This window comes from Benincasa hispida, chromosome 9 (genome assembly GCF_009727055.1).
Source record: "Benincasa hispida cultivar B227 chromosome 9, ASM972705v1, whole genome shotgun sequence".
Taxonomy (NCBI): domain Eukaryota; kingdom Viridiplantae; phylum Streptophyta; class Magnoliopsida; order Cucurbitales; family Cucurbitaceae; genus Benincasa; species Benincasa hispida.
The window spans coordinates 88,476,458-88,491,845 of NC_052357.1; positions in this window are offsets into that span (position 1 = coordinate 88,476,458).

The window sequence follows — 15,388 nt, forward strand, 5'->3', positions numbered from 1 at the left end:
TGCAATGCTGCACAAATAAAAAAACTAAAGCGTTGCAACGCTACTCTACTCTCTAGCAACAAGTAGCTATTGCCTTGTAGCGTTGCGACACTCCGTCCAGGGGCATTTTCGTCCTTTCACGTCCTTTTGAAGTCCGGTTGCTCAAATTAGCTTCTAATTGATCCAAATTAATCCTGAATAGTTCGTAACGACTGATTCTGCCTCTAAAACACTCAATACCTACAAAACCATCAAATAAAATATTAAACATAGTAACGACCTAGAATTAAGAAGAAGAAAATAGCACATTTTTAGTGCTATCAATGGAATGGTGAAGCTTCTCGAGTCTTTTAGCTTTGGGAGAATCTTGCTATTAGCCAAGGCACTGCAACACTCAGTTAGCGCAATCGATTCATACTCAGACAGCTTGTGCTTCTTGAACAAGATGTCTTTTAAAAATTTCACGTAGTTGGGCATTTCCTCTAATGCATCAACTATTGGAATGGTGATACGAAGTTGTTTTAAAATGTCCAAGAATTTCTTGAATTGTGTATCATGGTTCGCCTTTTTCAGTCTCTAAGGAAAAGGTATAGATGGTTTGTATGGTTGAACTGCATTCTTCTCCTTTGCCACTATTGGCAACTCGTCTTCATCTTTCTTTTTGTCTTTTTCATCCATCTTTTTCTTCTCTTCAGCTACTAGGGGCATCTTCTCCTAAGATTTAACATTTTTTTTATTCTTTCTCACTGCTTTATTCTAACTCTCCAGGAATTTTCAGTCCTTCATATTCTAGCCCGCTTCTGAGGGTGACTGCCTTGCAGTGTTCTTTTCCATTTGACTTAGAAGCTTCTGTGCTACTAGGTAGTGTCTCTAGAGGTCTACTCTGGATTTCCTTGGCTAGCTGTCCCATTTGCATCTCTAAGTTACGAAGAGTGACATCTTTTTTTTCCATATATTCTTTTAGTAAATCTACAATTGCAGGGCTCTTCTCAAGGGGAGGTATTGGTGTCTGTGCTCGCGACTGTTGCCACGACACTTAAGGGAATCATGGTGGAGTTGTCCTTATCTGCTGTTGAGATATGGTTGCACTGTTGTTAGATTTTTCTCATGCAAAATTCGGGTGTGACCTCCATCCTAGTTGTAGGTGTTGGAATAATGATCCTAGTGCTCTTGAGCCTTTTGGTAACCTACATAGCACGTTAAATGAGGGTTATATATACATTCACTAGATAAATGGTTTGCATTAAAAATTCACAGGTTTGAGTTTAAGGTTTAGTTTGAAAAGTTGCCACTTTTTGTGGTCCCATCATAAAATTCTACATCATATTTTTTATGGTTGTCAGTTGTTGGCTCATGGATGCAAGCATATCCACTTCTCATATTTCAGCAACAATTTTTGTGGTTGAAGTGTGTTCTCCATCACCCCAATTTTTATTGTTATTCGCAATCATATCCATGATCTCTTGAGCTTCGTTTACGGACTTTTTAAGCAAATATTCTCCCACAGATGCACTTTCAACAGTCTTTGAAGCTTGGTTCAGCCCATTGTAGAATTGCTCCATCATGATGCATGTGAGAAGTCTATAATGTGGACATTTTATCACCAACTTCTAATCTAATCCACACTCCATCGATCAGATGGAAATTGTATGGATGCAATGATGTATTCTCTATTTTGCCGTTCTTGTTAAGCGAGAAATATTTTCCTAGAAACTTATCCACAAGGTTGTCCAATGTGGTAATGTAGTTGGGGGTAATGAATTGAGCCACGCTTCCGCATCTTCCTGCAAAGAATAAGGAAATAGCTTGTCTTAATGCATCATCAAAAACACGTCTCACTCTAAAAGAACGGCAGATTCTCATGAAGTGTTTTAAATATTTATAGGGATCTTCATTAGGTAGCCCGACAAATTTTCCAAATGAGTTTAGCATTTAGAACATCAAAGGCTTCATCTAAAATGTGGGCATATCAATTGGTGGATCTAGAATGCCAGTGTCTAAGGTTTGAAATGCAGGAGCTACATAGTCTCTAATGGATTTGTCTCTATCTTCCGTAATGAAGATAGGATTCTGGGCATCAGGTTGTTGTGCTGGGCATTGGTCACCATTCTATTATCCACCGTTCATGGGAGGAATAGGAGGGTCGTCTAGAAGGTGGGTCTATTTGAATTTTTCGCACGAACGCGGGTTCCGCAAAACTCTCTTAGGCGCTTAACTTCTTCTCCTCTTGACGTTTTTGCCTTTATTCTTGTCTCCAGCACGAAATGTCCTTTCTATTTCAGGATCTGGTTGAAAAAGACAAGACCTTATTCTCATGCACCGACTTCTCCTTGTAAAACAAATAACAATACAAATGAGTTAGATTTTTCCTAAAACCGAGTCAATACGGTCGCATTTATCAGTCATAATCAACAATAAATTAAAAATTTTGCTAATCTCCAGCAATGTTGTCGAAAACTTAATCGACCTAATGTATGAGAGGCAAAATATTTTAGATAAAAATGGTCTAAGTGTAAGCATACACTATCGAAGAAGTAATAATCCTAGAGTATTTTAAGTATCGAACCCATAGGACTAGCAGTAGTTTTAATTTGATTAAGACTGTAAATTTAATGCAAATAAAGGTAACCAGAGTGAATTGTGTTGCAATGAACAAGAAATCAAATAAAAACAATAACAATGGTAATCGAACAGGGCTAACAATGCTTCAACCTTTTGGACTCTATGTCAAAAGTGATGCGACTGCATCACACTAGGACAATGAAATATGCATGGACAGAAATCTAAACCTATTCGTTCTTGTGTCAAGTTCCTTTATGAGTTTTAAGCCTATTCTTAGGCTCTTGGTCCCATATCCCTTTGTGAGATCTGCTTACACTCTAGCCTTTGGGTTGTTAAAAAAGTAGCCAATTTAATTTACCAATACTAACTTTAAATTCAATAAAGAGAATGCATAAATCAAGTTGATGTGAAGTGCTACAATACTTAAGTCATCAAGACCGTAGGGCATCCATATTGTTGAAACCCTAAAGGAATTTAGCTCATGATAAATGACAAAATAAACATCTTTATTAAATCAAGAATCATCGATACAATATAGTTCAATTGGTGGAAGGATAGAAAAATAAAATAGTTAACAAGAATTAAATGGAAAATAAAGTTGGAAAAGTACAACTCAAAAGAACTTAGACAAATTCTTAAATTCCAAGACTTTCTCTAGGATGATTCCCCATTTTTCAAGGTGAAATTGTGCCTCAACACACACTTCCATAGGAAGAGATATCCTGGAGCCGTTACGCCTTACAGGAACTTTCATTCTTAAGGCTACCGCCTTGAAACGTTATGAAGAAATCCAATGGGCTGCTAAAAATGACAGATTTTGTGAAGGTGATGATTGGGGAAACGATGGAGAGTTGTATGTCGTGAAATGAAGAACCTCAATTCCTTTTATAGGCATAAAAATAGTTGGGGAAGATCAAATTTCAAGCTCTGAATGATTTTCAGATGAAATTGGAGCGCCTCAATTGATCAGAATGCGAAAATTGAAATTGCTATTACGGGTCGAAATCTGAAATTTTAGGGTCCACTGATGCAGGCGCATCACTTTTGCTGCGAGTGCATCAGATGTAAAATTTGTAGAAATAGCCCCAAAACCAGTAAAAAATCAACAGATCAGTTCCAAAACAGCAGATAATAATGTTTAACCTCAATTAGCTCTAGTGAACTCAATTTAACAATTTAGGACTAAAACTAAAGGCAAATTCATGCATGAACCCGTTTTTTCATAGTAAAAGTGTCCAAATAAAAGCCATTTCATGGCATGAATCACTAGCACTTAGTCCAAACTTTATATTTCCAATCAGGAAAAAAAGCCTTATATATTGCGTTAGCGTCAATCTTATCATCAAACCATTCATCCAATGTTATTTATGAAATTACCTAAATTGAAATCAATAATGTACTCAATATCGATTTGATGCCTCAAAATATAAAATATAGACACATAACTTTGGCTCGCATTTTAATTTCTAAATGCCCTTGCAAAATGGAAACTTTAGTGCTCAAGGATATGTTCTTACCTTCAAAATAGTCATAACATCTTTAAAACTTGATAGAATGTTCAAAAAATTATCTGAAACTACAAACAAAATAATCTTAAGGATTAGAAATGTAAGCTTTTACTTCCCAGGCTGCCAATAAAGATCAGCCAAAATTATGATCTACAATCAAGAGATTCAAAGTGTTATAACTCAATCTAAATCACTTTAATGTAGCCCCATTAGAAATTAGGGCATTCTTATCACATATTCTTACCCATAAGGATCCCATAAGGACTTAAAATCTTGCTGGAACTTATTTAATAAGCTTAATCCTACATATTTGAAACTAACAATAAGTGAATAAGTCAAAAGCAAGTGGCTCAAAATCAAACCTTGTCTAAAGAAGAGAAAACGTTGATGAAAATATTAAATAAATAAAAATGGACAGGGAGGTTGGGAAAAAATTTTCTATACTAGCTACAGGTGTTCAGGTAACCCGACCAACTCGTGGTTTGGGTTGGGTTAGATTTTATTTTGGGTTGGGTTGGATTGGGTTAAAAATGTTAAAAAATATTAAATTCGGGTTGGGTCTCGGGTTACCCCTTTATGGGTTCGGGTCACCCGACTCAACCCGAATTATAATATTATTATATAGATATATATATATAGTAAAAAACATGTGTCATATATTTATAAATAAAAAAAAAAAACGATGACTCAACCCAAAAATTGGGTTGGGTTAGGTTGACCGAACTAATAGGGTTCATATTAGCCAACCCGAATTTCTGGGTTGGTCCACAAAAATCTTCCAACTCGGCCCAACCCGGACTATGTACACCCTTAATACTAACCTCGTCACTCAGACGGCTAACAAACAATATTTTAACAAAACAATATTATTAGTTAAGTTTTCGAGAATAGCTAACAAACAATATTTTAACAAAACTAATTCCCGATCAATTACCTAAACAAAAATCACCTACCAACTATTATTAGTTAGGAGGTGTTTGATAAAATGGGTATGAGTTAATGGGTTGGGTGGGTATTTATTCGTTTTTACCCACTCAAAACTCTCCTTTTTTTATCCCCTCAAAACTCAAAATTAACCGTAAAAATCAATATATTTTCATTTCTTTCTCTCTTCCCTCATCTTTGACGTTTTGATCTAGATTTTTTTTTTTTATCGTCAAACCTATGGGTTATTAAAACCCATTTTTTACCCAATCAAAACTCCTTTTTTTATCCCTCAAAACTAACCCTAAAAATCAGTATATTTTTATTTCTTTTTCTCTTCTCTCATCTTTGTCGTTTGGATCCAGATCTGATTTTTTTTTTTTATCGGCAAACCTTTGGATTCTATTTTCATTTCTTTCTCTCTTCCCTCACCGTTTGGATCCCCAAATATACTATCCATATTATATATAAATATAGTTATGTGAAATAATAAAGTTAAGTTAGCAAGATTCAATATATATACATACAATATACAATATACCAATTAATTGAGCATCAATATGAAATATATTTTGTTGGTATATTTTATCGATTGAAGAGAATTAGAATTATTACAGTTTTTTAAAAGAATATATGAAAAACAATATATTATGTTCTACAAATTGAGAAAAAAAAATTGAGATTGTCCAGTTTATGTCATAAATGATTTGAGAAAATACGTGTATATTTAAAAATTAATCAACAATAGCAAAGCATAAAACTAAAAAATAAAAGAATGAAATAAAAAAAACAAACAAAAAAATAGAACTAATCTCATTCACAAAAAAATTGTATCAGATCCTCTAACTCAACTCAACTCTGCACAATAAATACAGACAATAATTACCAACTCAACTCAACTCTGTATACAAACACAAACAATTTAACTCTCCAGATAATTTAACTCTCCAAATAATAATTACCAATTCAACTCAACTCAACTCTCTACTTTTATCACATACCAAACACACCATTAAAGGTTTAATCGATACCACTCTAAAGTTTAGGAGGATAAATTGATATTTTTCCTAATAATAAGTAGAATTAAACCGAAGTACGACAAGTTGGCTTACTAATTTATTTTCTCTTTTTTTAATGATTTAAAAGGAAGGGCACAAAATTGGACTTTAGTGGGAAATTTCATGGCCCTAAATAGGAGTAAGGCCCACGATGACCCATATTTTTCACGTGTGTCCGTATCCATATGTACAAATTAAATAGCGGTTTCTAAGTAAATGAATCAGGACGCGATCTTATATGCATAAATTCTCACAATTTAGCGGTTGTATCCATCTAAACCTTAAATTAAGAATTATATCAATTTAAATACTAAATTTTAGGAATTGTATCAAATTTAATTTTGAACTTTGAGAGTTATATGAATTTAAACCTCAAACTAATAATTGTATCAATTTAGACCCTAAACTTGCATAATTGTATTAATTTAAACCTAAAAATTTCATAAATATATCAATTCAAAGCTTGAATTTTCATAACTGTATCCAAATAAAACATAAGGAAGAGTTTAAGTTGATATAATTATGAAAGTTCAGGTTTAAATTGATACAGTTATAAAAGTTCAATGTCTAAATTGATACAATTTTCAGGTTAGGGTTTAAATTGATACCAAACCCAAAGTTTACGGGTGTAAATGATATTTGCCCTAAATATTAAAGGTTGAAACTTTCCATGGTGTTTGGAGCTCTAAGTTAGTTATTATAGTTAGTTGTTATTATATTTGGTGGATTACAATAGTCATTATTTGAGGTGCAAACTATTTTAGCTTGAGTTATAATAATTTTTGTTTTGGGTAAAATCTATTTTTGTTCATGGTAGGAAATAGTGAACACTATAGTAAACAAGAAAATAAAGGATGAGTGACAGATGGTCAATATTATAGCAAAAATGATTTATAAATAATATTTATAATTTTAGGTTATAAATAATTATACACACCACTCTTATAGTTGGTGCTCCCACCAATTTCTAGTTCGTGTGTCAAACAGCCTCTCAATATTTTCAAATCTATTTAGTAAGTAATATATAAACATTCTTATATAATATGAAAATTACTATACTAAGTTTTCAGTTTTGACATATTTGAAATAAAATGAAGGGAAAAATACTTTTTTAGTCCTTAAGTTTTTGTCTAATTTCTATTTGGTCTCTATATTTCAAAATGTTATACACTCGCTCTTTAAATTTTGGATTTGGTTTCAATTTAGTCCATAAATTTCAAAATGTTACAATTTTGCTCTCGACAATTGAGTTTTATTTCAATTTGGTATCTAGATTTCAGAATTTACATTTTTTACCTCGATTTTTCACTAAATCCTCATTTTCCGTCTTTAATGTTATTGTATATTAATAAATTTAAAATAATTAATTAAATTATAATTAATCAAGTTTCACTATTTTTCATCACTTTTAAAATTAGATTTAAAATTTCACTTCATAATTATTTTAAATTAATTAATAGATATTGACGTCAATGATTGAAAATGAGTGTTAATGGAAAATCGAGTTTAAAAATGTAAAATTTTGAATCCTAAGAACTAAATTTAAATGAAAGTCAAATTTCAAAAGTAAAATTGTAACATTTTGAAATTTGTGGACTAAATTGAAGCGAAAATCAAAACTTAATAACTTAATGTATAAATTGAAACTTAGGACCAAGTATGAACTAGACAAGGGTAAGGATCAGAAAAGTTTTCCTTAAAATTAAAATGAATGATTGATGTAAAATTTAATTTTAAAAAATTGGCAACATTTAATATAAATTAGTTGAACAAAAATCATTTCATCCGTCAAGGCAATATTTAGGACCCGTTTAGTTCATGAGAATGAGAGGTAAGAATGAAAAATAATATTTTATCACCGTGTTTATTACAAGTTTTCAACCCGAATGAGAATATCTTATCTTATTCTAAGGCATTTCATATTCTTATCCAATGAGGTTTTTTATAACTACCCAAATACAACGGTTTTCTTCATTTACAATGGTTTTTCTCTCTCTTACTTTTCATCTTTCCATTTAATTTATTTTACTTTTTTCTTGAAATTGTTTAACATGTTTAACTCTTATAAATATGTTTAAATTAATTTATAATTGACATAGATAATTAATTTTATTAATAATAATGTTAATATATTAATTTATTCTATTATTATGAATTAATATGAATAACCATAATTATATTTGCTTAAATCTCTTTTTATTGGTACTATATATTGACATCATAAATTATCCATTAAAATTATAAACTCATCTGTAAAAAAGTATTAATTAATTATCTAATAACAAAACAATCTTATAGTTTTTAAACAATCTTGTACACTTGTACTTATAGTTTTAATCTATAATTATAGTTATTTTTTAAAATTAAAACATTATTTGATTATTTAAAATCAATTAGTTTATATTAACTTCTTTTGTATATATATATAAGGGTTATAATTGACATTAAATAATTAGCTAATTAACTCTTCAATTAACAAAACTGCAAAAAAAAAAAAAAAAGAAGATATTTAATTAATTACCAATATTTTTTAATAAAAAATTTATAACATAAATGTGTAATATTAAAAAAATTAATGGATAATAAATATACTAAACTGGAGGGGTGGGTGGGTAAATTTAATCAAATTTTAATGGCACAATATTGATTTAATAATTTGATGTAATAAAAATAAATTAACAAACAAAAATTGATTATTTAAACTAATCTTTAAGTAATTTTATATTTTATAATTGCATAAGAAAGGTATACAACATTCTTAAACATTCTATTCACATCCTCGTACATAACCAAACACAATCGTATTTAATTCTCAGATATCTTATTTTCAGACATCTTATTCTCATGCATTCTTTATTCTTAAACTTAAACCAAACGATTCCTTAAGGAAATAACGTGTTTGATATTTTTCGCTGTTAATGTTTTTTTAAATACCTTAAACTTCCCAAATTTGCATACCATACTTAAATAGTAGTTAAATATTGTAAATCTCATTGGACAACATGAAACATCTAAATTTAAAAGAAAGCTACATATTAATTAGATATTAGAAAATTATACAACATATAAAAATAAATATATATTTTAGTGATTGGTTTTCTCAAAAATATATATATATTAGTGATAAGCAACACATAGTTTTCTTATGATAATTGAATTAATAAAGCAACCGTCCAAATAAATTGTTTGCTCTATCACGCCTCTCTAGCCATAGCTTATGATATACATCATGATACCTTATCACCAAACCAATAATGTTTATTTTTTTAATACAATAATGTTATTTATTATATTTTTTAGTCAACTGATATAATAATAATAATAATAATAATAATAATAATAATAATAATAATAATAGCAAGTCCCACAAACACAACATAATTGGACTTAATTTATCATTTTACCTTATTAAATAATGAGGTAGGTATATGTTTTGTCTCACTTGAAAGTCCACAAAAATCATTAAATAACTATAATTATTGTCCACTGAGCTTACGTATTTAACCCTATATACTAAATATATAAGCTTACGTATTATCTTTGACTTTGGGTTTACTATTCAAAGATACATTTTTGCTAATTCTAACATATTACGTAAACTTAGGCTTAAAAAAAAAAAAATCAAATGCGTGTATCTAAACTATGTTTTCAAACAATTTTAATTTTTTAATTTAAGCCTAATATAATTAAATTGATGAAGGTAAAAAAGTCAGAGATATCAAATGTCTCGAACATATTGTTGAGTTGAAAAAAGTTACATTTTATACAAAAATATCCTTATATTTTATGATAGATTTCAATTACATCATTAAATATTTATTTTTTCACTCTTGAACTTTATTACAAAAATACCTTTATTTTTTTTTAAAAAAAAAATCACTCGAATAGAGGATAAAAATTAATGTGACAATCTTTTTTTAAAAAAATTGATGTGACAACTGATCTACAAATTTAAAAGTATGCTTGATATTATTTACAACTTTTTAAGAAGATTAAGATTGTTGTTGTCATTTATTTCATCTTAAAAGATAACGTCAAGTTCAATTGTATAATCACTTTTCACACATCAACTATCATTCAATTAATATGAATGATGTTGTAATTGATGTAGCGTATGTTTTAAAATTTTCACATTAGTCATCATATCAAGTTCCATCTTATTTTAATGAAAAAAAAACTCTCCAAAAATATTATTGGAACAAAATCTAAAGTATAACTTCTTAAAAATCTATGAGTATATATAATTGAACCTTGTCATAAAATTGAAGGGCCATTTTTGTATAAAATACTTTGTATACTTGAAAAAATCAACCTTGATATATTAATACATATTATTATCAAATTTACTATTTTAAATTTTTAGATTTGAATTCAGTATATTTTTAGTCTTTGAAGTTTCAAGGGTGACATATATATTGATCCTTGATTTTTATATTTAACTTTTAATTAGTCATTAAAGTTTGATATTGCTCTATAAATAGTCACATAGGATCGAAGAATTAATAGTTAGTTGGCTTAACTAGATGATAGTGTGATAATTATCGCATCTTGACCAGACTTGTTAATATGTATATTTTAAATGAGATTGACTTTTCTTTTATACAAATAAACTAGTCAAAACACAAAGTTCAAATTTTACAAACCAAAATAATTAGAAATCAAATTCAAATTTTAAAACCAAAATATGTTACTTTGAACCTCAATAATAATGTAGAAATTATATTCAAACCCTAGAGATCAGAAGTATAAATCTTACACATTCACAACCTAAAATAAAAAACAAAACTCAAATCTTCATAACAAAAATATATATTAAAATAAATATAACTCAACTGACATACGGATGTATTAGTAACTAAGAGACATGCCGTGTAAATTCTCTAAACTCTATTATAATAAAATAGGTTGTTAAAAAAAATGATATATATATATAGATACACATTTTATTCATGTTATTTTAACAAATGCTAGAAGTGGGGAGATTCAATTTGAACTCAAAGAAAGTCTTTTTTTTTTATTTGAAAAATCAATGATTTTTTGCCAACTATTTAAACTATGAAAATGAAACCTATCTCATATTTGATTGTCATAAATTTATTTTTTTAAAATATTAAGTCAACATTTTGAAAATTAGAACTTCTTTTTTTAGGAAAAGGGAAAATTAGTCAAGACTCAAAGAGAGAGTGAAGGAGAAGTTTTTGGTGAATTGGCATCTTTTGTGTCAAATTCGAATATTCTTTCAAGTGAGAGACAATTTTGGGCATTTAGAAAATTTGGAACACACCTTTTTTTCTTTTTCTTTTTTTTTTTCTCTTTTTGGAATAAATTTAAGAAATATGGATTCCAAGTCAACATGTCGTACAAGCCACGTGTCTTGTTTTCACTCCAGCCGAAAGATTATTTTAGATGATTTGACTATTTTACCCCCACTTTTAAATTGCATAGGACAAAGGTAAGACGTTTTCTCTCCATTTTTTCTAGAAACTTTTCATCCAAAATTACGTTATTGTCCATGAAATTTTGATAAGTACAGTTTCCTGCATTTGCAATAAGCACATTCTCTTATTTACTTCTGAAATAAATCTTCATCTCTTTTCATATTATATATATATATATATATATATTTTACAAATTCTAGTAATTTCAAGTAGTAAAATATTTTTATTTGATTAGGTCAAAAAAAACCAACAAGAAACAACATTGGCATTGTTTATCGGTAACTGACATATATTTATCCTTCTAAAGTTGAAGATTCAAATTCTCTAATCCCACTAGTTGCACTTAAAAAAAAATCCATGACCAATAAATCATTTCTTCTGCAGTATCGACAAAATGTTTGAAAAGAATATGTGAACAAAAACATAGGTAAATCGATTTAAGCGTATTACATCGATTGATAAATCAGATGGTAGAAGCCTTCCAACTTTTCTTTCCATGATGAACTTAAAGGTGTTTGGAAAAAAAAAATTATTAAAAAATAAATATGAGGTAGTAGAATTCAAATTGTACGGTCTTGATTTTTAAACATCGCTATCAACTCAACTCCTCAATTCTCACTATGAATATCTTAGTTTATATCACATCGTTATTAATTCTCACACCAAAAGCTTTTTGAGTTCAATTATTAAAAATTTTTGGATCACTCATGTTTAATAATAAAATGATAAAGTATCTCCCTTTGTATGGTTGTTATTGGTCACCAACTTTTGATGTAAGGATTTAATATTATTTAATGAAGTTTAAATAAAAGCATGTGGGAGCAAATATTAAAATGAAAGTGATGGATTCAATGAACATGGTCTACAAAATCAAATTCAACTAGCCCTTCCTCCATTTGTCTTGGGACAGTTACATTCCCCAATTGATTTTTTTTTTTTTTTTTTTTCAATATATATTTAAAAAATATGTGGTGGTGGAGGAAAAAGAAGAAGAAGAAGTTATGCCATACTTTTTAAGAATGACCAAAACCAAATTTGATATGAAATGCTTCTAAGCCAAATAAAGGTACAAGATATGGTAATTACATAAATAATTTTGTTTAAAAAAATAAATATTCAAAATAAATATAGTGAAAGTTTAGCACTAACAAAATTGTTCTATAGTATGTCAGATGCAAATAAAACTGCTAAAATCAGTATAATTCAATTGGCATAAATTTCGAATTTAGCAATTCGATTCCTCCATCCTACATACTGTGCAAAAGAAAAAAAAATGACGAAACTATTCTCGAAGATTACTGTTCTACAATTATAGGAGTAATATTATTTTTTAAATATAAATATTTTGAAAATTGAGGACGAAGAAAATTGTTTTATAGTCATTAACAAAAACTATGAATGAAAAATTTAAGCAGCAATATTAAGATGAAATGTCATGATTTTGATTAATTAAAATACTATTTTGATCTCTATACTTTAAATTTTTATTCTATTTTGATTATTATATTTTCAAATAAATCTTAAAATTGGCCCATGTAGATTGTTTATTGTTGATTTTTTTTCCCAAAAACTTTAGACTATTGTCAAGTAACATTTTATTTATAAATTGTGAAAATAAATTATTATTATTATATGATCAATTTAGACAAAAATTTGACTAAATTTAAAGTTGATTGAATGTAAAAGACTAATTTTTTTTTTTTAAAAAAAACAATTAAAATTTCATACACTAAATAGAATAATAGAAGTCAAAACTACATTAACGCAAGTAGTATTTTATTTTATTTTTAATTTTAAGGATCCAAGTTCCCAATTTTAGTCAAAATTCACGAAAGTGGAAAGTTTCCTTTTTTTTTTTTTTTTTTTCTTTTTTCTTTTTTAAATATTTTACATTGAAAAGTAGGCGTAATTAGTGCCTCAATCATTGTTTTGTTTATTAAAGTTGACTAAAAACAATCATTGCGGGGTTAAGCATGCGTATTATATATTTATTTATATTTCATTGAACAAAAATCAAGGAAAAATAAATATATATCAATTAATTAATCGAGAGTTAAAATCTCCCTACTTTTTTTTTTGAACCTCCATACTATACATTTAATTATACAAACAATTATAATAATAAATTAATCATGCTACTAAAATTGATGCTGACACTCACATCGCATGAGACCTTAATTCAATCATTTATATTTTTATATATACGTTGAAATATATATATANTATATATATATTTGCCTATTATTACAAATTATAGAAATCATCCCTAAAATATGGTGGTAGTTGTAATTATAAAAATTGAGTTCTCAAATTCATACAAGTGTTAAAATTTGATCGAACTTACATTACCATAGAAATTATAACAATTGTACAAGTTTTAAGGTTCAGTTTTTATTATTTGGGAGTTTAATTTCTACGACTATTGTGAATTCGAAGGAATAATTTTAACAATTGTATAAGTTTGAGAGCCAAATTTTTATAATTGAAAATTTGAAAGTGTAATTGCAACTACCACCATAATTTAGAGGTGATTTTTGTAATTTTCCTTAAAAAATATAATATTTCATATACAATGTTTTAAAGAATATTTTCCCAGATAGAGAAAATGTCAAACTATTTATAAAAATAGCAATATATATATATATATATATATTTTGATAGATACTGATAGACTTCTATCAACGTCTATCACATAGTATCAATGATAGACTTATATCAGTTTCTATCACTAATAGACATTGATAGACTTCTATTAGTTTCTATCAAAGAAAATTAAAATTTATTATTTTATGTATCCTTATTTTTCTATTTTTGGAAATCCTCCATGTTTTAATAAATTATTCCAAGTAACATTTCCACTAACATAGACTAGACACATTGAAACTTTTTTTAAATCCTACTAAAAAGACCATAATTTTCTTAACATAATTTTATATCATTATTATCCAATATTCACATGGTGTCCTTTTCAAATTAGAAAATTAGAAAAAATTTGAAACTCTCTAAAAAGTCTTGAAAGGGGAAAAAGAAGATTCCAAATTTGTTTTGTTTTGTATATAAATTTTAGAATATTATGGGATTCTCTAATTCAAAAGATAACCTATCAACTTCCCTTTTGATGGTGTAATTTAGGAATAAATGCATATGCTGAAATTTTGGGAATTCCATCATCCTTGGACTACAAGCTGCTCTTGCAGCATCTTCTCAAAGCATATCCAATCCTAGAGAGAGGTTTTGAAAAATAATAATAATAATTTGTAAAGAATAATGAAGAAAAGTATATAAAATCAACTAATTTTATGAACAACAAAGCTTATATAGATTCTTTTTTTTTTTTAAAAAAAACCCTACTTCAATGACCAAAGAAATTTAACATATACTTTGTTTGATTTGTATCTTTAATTTGAATAACCATTTTAATCACTATTGCTATTTTGCCATTAATTTTTATCCACATAATACCCACCCTGTCTAATACATATGGTTTTTTTTTTTTTTTTTAAGAAAAATAAAGTTGGTAAATATGTTTGTGATACATTGATACATATATTTATATTTGAAGTGCAATTATCGGTATGTAAAATAATTGTCAATCTAACCATAACTCCATAGATAAAGACATCAATTACTGTTTTAAAGATCGATGGTTTGATCCCTTAATTTAAAAATTTATTTTAACAAAAAAAAAAAATAATAAATATTGATATCGAAATTCTTTTGTACATACATATTGATATATCAAATAAAACATCAATTTCTATAAATATTCATGTAAATTAAATCATTTATAAAATAATTAAATTAATAATTAAGCTCTTTTCACCCTAATTTAGTTTAGATCTTATTATTAATATTTATTTTTATATTGGTGATTAATTAATGATATATCAAAATATTGATGAATAACTTAATCATTACA